Raw genomic sequence first — 6,000 nt, 5'->3', positions numbered from 1 at the left:
AAATCTTTAAAAAAAAAAAAGAAAAAGAAAAGCAAAAAGTTTTCCAGAAAACCCAGTGGAGGTTCATTGCCCAGAACTAGGTCACATGGCCAACCTCAGGGAATAAACAGCCTGGAAAAGCCAATATCTGGCAAAGAAGAACAGGATTGCCTGGCAATGATTCTCTATTCTAGTGGGAGGTATTTTTAAAATTCTAGTGCCTAGGCCCTACTTCAAACCAATTAAATGAGAGCCATGGAAGGGGAGCAGGAATCTGTATGTGCAGCCAGGGATGAGAATCACAGACTGGATCATTCAAGAGTCATTGCTAGGATTGGCACTTTGTCATCATGAGAGAAATCTGGGTTTTGTTAAAAAGAGAAGAAATAAAGAGGTTGGGTTAGGAAAGCAAGTAACAGTGCCAGCCACACCCTTCAACTTACTGTTAGTCCCATAACTCTATTTACTCTATTTGAAGATTCATTCTGATATTCCTTCTGACATTCATTCAACAGACATTTACTAAGCACCTCCTACGTGACAGATCCTGGGGACAAAAGATAAGTTCCATAACTTGGAGACTAGTGAAAGGGACAAACATGTAAGGAAAAAAAATCCATCAAAATTCAATATGCCAGGGGTGAGGAGAAGAAGGAAATGGGAAGTTGTTCAGCTTTACAAGATGAAAAGTTCCGGAGCTCCATGGCCCAACCACGGAGTTGACTACAGTTAATGTTGCCCATTTAAAAACAGTAAATTTTATGTTATGTGATTTTTATAATGAAAAAACAGAAACAAAACTAAACCAATCTGGGAGATAAATCCTAACAGAAGAATAAAAATAAAGAACTCATGGAAGACAAAAGAATCTTTTTTTTTCTTTTTTTTTCCTTGAGAATTTTTTTCATTCATCAAAATCTTCAGAAGTGTATAATAATCCAACTATCTTTTTCAGTAATCATCTGTCTCTGCCCTGTGATTTCACCCTTTCTGACTTGATCGTAGGACATCCACCCTGCATAGAAAGTGATGGACAGAGGTAAACCTCAGTTGCTGCTTTCTGGGACACCCAGAAGACACCATCATGGGAGAGGAATCAGCAGGCCACACAGTCAGAATATCAGACTAGGAGACCTGCCAGTCTCAGAAATCTTGGAAGGGTTGAGCCTGTGCCTTTTTCTGGTTCTCTTCACAAAGAGGCAAGTATCTCACTAAGGATCCCATTCATATTTTTGAAAATATTTAAGGCATTTCTTAACCTTTCCTTCATTTTGGCAAGCTAAATAATTCCAACTCTTTTTAACCTTTCACACAAGATTTATTTTCCTCAGTTCCTTCTTTAATTTTTCTTCCTAAACTTCTCTACTTTTAAACCCATGTCAAAATGAAGTGATTATACAGGGTGCCTGGGTGGCTCAGTGGGCTAAAGCCTCTGCCTATGGCTCAGGTCATGATCCCAGGGTCCTGGGATGGAGCCCCACATCAGGCTCTCTGCTTGGCGGGGAGCCTGCTTCCCCCTCTCTCTCTGCCTGCCTCTCTGCCTGCCTCTCTGCCTACTTGTGATCTCTGTCAAATAAATAAATAAAATCTTTTAAAAAATGAAATTATTATAAAGAAAAAATGCTATATTAACTCACAGGAATTAAATATGAAATTCATGGTGAGTTTGCAATCCACTTTCAGCAGTTAAGCTTACAATAGCTAGATTTGGATTAAACTTGTGCCTCATCTGCCTTCCTCCATTTTTTTCCTTGCATTTGCTCCCTAGCTTTATCTTATTATTGAGACATTTTTTCCTCAAGTATTTGAGTATTGCTCTGGTAGCATCTGGGTAGAAGGCTAACCATAATTTAAAGAAGAGTGAGGAATTTCCCAACCAAGTTATCACTTCATGCAGTTTTCAACAAAGTTATGTGCGTCCATGTTTTATTCTGTGTATGATCAGTTTGAAAGAGCAAATGCTGACCATATTGAGCAATATATTTAAAACATATGGGTGTCATATTGGTCTGGAATTGTTTGGGCTAACAATGGCTTCTAATTATTAATGTAAGTGCTCTGTCTTCTGAGGAAATCCAACTCTTCAAAACTGTCATTGTTGTTCTCAGTCCACAAAGAGTCTCTAAGTTTGTAACAGTATCTCTCCCCTCTTCCAACACATACATTCTTTCACAACTTTAGAAACTTGTCATTTATAAGAAGCCAAGCTCACCGCCACAGTGGAGAAGAATGCTGCCAACTTAAAGAGCATGTGTGCTCAGCCCAAAAAGTCTGGGAAATCTACACTAGGATCTACATCCAATGAAGACAACCAACATAACATCCAGTACAAACTACATACGATGTCCAGATAACAGATTTAAGCAATTCTGATTAATATTATTAATCCCTGTGCTAATGCAAAGCTTGTACTATTTTAAATGTTGCTTGAAAAACTAGAAGAAAGTGATCATCCAAAAATACAAAATTGAGACTGTTAGGCCCAACCTGTGATTCCCTGATTCTAATCCCCATTAGTTAATGTGCTCTGGGTTGCCCAAGATTGCAATGTCTACCAGTGATTAAATATTAAGACACTTGGTTTATACAAAATTTGTTGTTCCAGCTGAGGGATAAATGCAGCTGAACCCAGCTGTCGGCTGGATTTCCATCATTTGAAATCGGCCTGCCTCCCCATCGTATGTCAGTGGTGACCACACACCCCTCTCTGCACATTTCCTGGTAATAGACCCACACACTTAGGTTTCTCTTACCAGCTCTGCTCTGAGTTTCTGCTTCTGCTGAATTTTCTCAGATCAGAAACATCCACAGATCCTGTAAATGGTGCTGCCTCTTTTCCACATCACAATACCCTGATACTTCGAATCCTAAAATACCTCAGGCAAAAATCTATGTTTTGTCTATTTGTTTTACTGAAAGTTGGGATCACGGAAGAGGGTTTAATATGGTAAAACCAGAAACAAATTTAAATTGAGCACTGAATATCCTTAGAAATTCTTTAGTGGGATATTCCCACTGGCCTCAGTTTCCCACACTGTTGTCCCACACATCCCTTCCCTTATCAGATTTTCCCTCTCACAGTATTCTCTATCTCCTGTTGATTTTTATGCAGAGAAGTTTAATAATTTCTATATTTCTCTGGTCGGTGACTTGAAGCCTTGCTGAACTCTATCAAGGAAATTTCCTAAAAACTATTTGTCCCTAAGATAAAGCCAGCTTTTAAGATTTTCCCAACCTGGCTACATTTAGATTTTGAAGATTTAAGATAATCTCTATGGCATAAGTTAATAGAGTAACAGGGCAATAAAGCAACATATTGTGATAAAAATACAAGTATTATCCGCCTGTAATCTAGAAGCTCATCTAGTACCAAATGATGTCTGGCATTATGTCCTATTCTGAAGGTAATTCATGGAGGAACCAAATGACAGCCTAACCCCATGTTGCACACTTTTATTTTGTATCTATATTGTCTGTTTAGCTGAGTAATTCATATCATTTTAAAAATACATAACATTAAACATAAGTAGTATATTCTTAATTATTAAATTTCAAGCTTTCTAAAAGAAGAGTGTTGAAAGACAAGCCTGATTATGTATGGCTATATATCAGAAAAAGGTTTTTAAGGGTGCTAAAATGTTTTTTTTTTTTTCTCAAAACAGCACAAAATGTCCACGACCAAGGAAAAATTATTACCCCCCAATAAAAAGAAAAATAGAGATGAAAACATATTTACATGCTTGCTTGCTCCATAGTCCACTCTCAATTCTCAAGGCGACAACGGGAGAAAAGTTGATTGAATTAAGCCAACGTGCTAATAAAATCTTCAGAGTCTATTCTGCCAAATACGATTCACATTAAAACAAGGTACTCTCTATTTGTATTTCTGAAGAAACAGAATCTGTCCCTTGGTTATTTTTGTTCATTTGTAGGTTATATTTGCTTGAGTTTTAAGGTGATTCTGTTTAAATTGCTACTGATGAAACAGGCAAAATAAATGACCATCTACTAGAAAGAGTGAGTCTCACTGGAAAATGGAAGAGGGGAATATCAAAATATGGGAATCCTAGCTAGTCTGGGACATTTCTGCAGTTTTCCTCATACTAAGAAATAGGAAGATTGGTAATAACAAGCCTCTAATGGAAAATAATTCATAGTAAATATACACATAAATGCAGCACAAGGAAAAGGAATATAAAACAACAATCTGAGTGAGGGGAACATAACTGCAAGGAGAAAATGACTTGATTTTATTTAGGCAATATAGTTCATCCAAGTAAATTGAAGAAAATTGCATACGCAGTCATTTGTTCAGTCAGCTAATGTATCAAAGAAATAATTCCCATACCTTCTTCCAGCTGGGACATTATAGGGTCTATCAGATATAAATACAGTTTTATGAGCTCAAAATATACTTAAAACAAATAAAATCACATAAAATACCCTAGTGTTTTGAAATATGCATTGAATGCATGTCACACTTTTCCCAAAAAGCACTGGATATATTACAGTATATTTGCACATCAAAATAATAATGAAATAATAATTTCATTGCATAACTACATAACTAAAACAAGATAATACATATAAAAGAATTCTCTCTCTAGATCAAGGCATGGAGATTACACCTTTTGAATTTTGAGGTTATATTAAAACTACAGTGACATAAACACTAATGAATAAATAATGTTCCACAGGCAGTACTTACACAACACAGTGATTTTCTGCTCAATTTCCTCTTTTCTAACTGTATATTTAAAGGAGCACCATTCAAGGTAGTTACCATGCACATATAAGTGGTTTAAATGATTACTGTGTGACCAATAGCTTTTTCTCAAATTGCTTTTGTAGTTGCAACCATAAAAATTTGTTGATTCTTTCACAATCTATACTGACTTGTTTGGAATATGTGTCCAACAGACTTCTGTGTCCGTATCCGAGGTTTCACCACAATGTTGCAACTCCACCGAATTCTAAAAAATCTATAAAACCTTACAGTTACTATCCTGGGTTGTGTGAGCAATAGTTCACTGTATCTCCATGGTGTGTACAAACCTTGAGGAGATGAGTTCAGAAGATGGAGAATGGGGGGCCTGGGTGGCTCAGTCAGTCAAGTGTCTGCCTTCGCTCAGGTCCAGGAATCGAGCCCTGCATCAGGCTCCCTACTCAGTGGGGAGTCTGCTTCTCTCTCTCCCACTGCTCCTCCACATCCACTTGTGTTCTCTCTTTCTCTCTCTCTCTCAAACAAATAAAATCTTAAAAAGAAGAAGGAGGAGGAGGAGGGGAAGGTGGAGGAGAAGGAGGACAAAGAGGAGGAGAAGAAGAATGTCCTGATTTAGCAAATATGCTCAGAGGGAGATGAAAAGCCACCAACAAAACAAGTGCTCACTGGGCTTCAGGATAAGTTCATTTATGCAACTCCATTTATTTATTAAGTGCCTACTATGTGCCAGGCCCAACTGTTTTCCTTTCTTTCCATATATTGCACTGTGTTGTCATCCTTTATGTGTCTCTCTCAGCAATCCAGCACCATCACCATTACCACCCATTAAACTGAAAGCTTCTCCAAGGCTGGAACCTGATACACTGACATGGACTCAGTAAATATTTATGAATGAATAAATAATAAAGGTATAAAATATGTAAATAGAAACGTGCTAGAAAGGCAGCAGAGAACATTCTGGAAGATGTGGCATTCTACCTGAGCCTTAAAGAAATGGAAGAGAAGATGATTCTAGACAAAGGGAGCAGTATAAGCAAAGGCCTGAGAGGAGAGAAAGAGTGGGCATTTTGGAGAAGTTGGCAATTGAATGGGGAGAAGGGGTCTGGCTCGCCACCAACTCCACTCAAATGTACCAGAACATTGGAGGGTGTGAGAGTGTGGACAAGCATGACATATTGAAAAGATCCTAAAGGTCATTCTGACAAGTACTCCTAATTAAGGAACATTATTTATTAAGTATGTGGGTAGGATAAAAAGGATGCTAAGGAAGGAGGGGAAGTAGGCAAAATTGTGAAGAA

This window comes from Meles meles, chromosome 15 (genome assembly GCF_922984935.1).
Source record: "Meles meles chromosome 15, mMelMel3.1 paternal haplotype, whole genome shotgun sequence".
Classification (NCBI taxonomy): domain Eukaryota; kingdom Metazoa; phylum Chordata; class Mammalia; order Carnivora; family Mustelidae; genus Meles; species Meles meles.
This window is presented reverse-complemented; position numbering follows the sequence as displayed.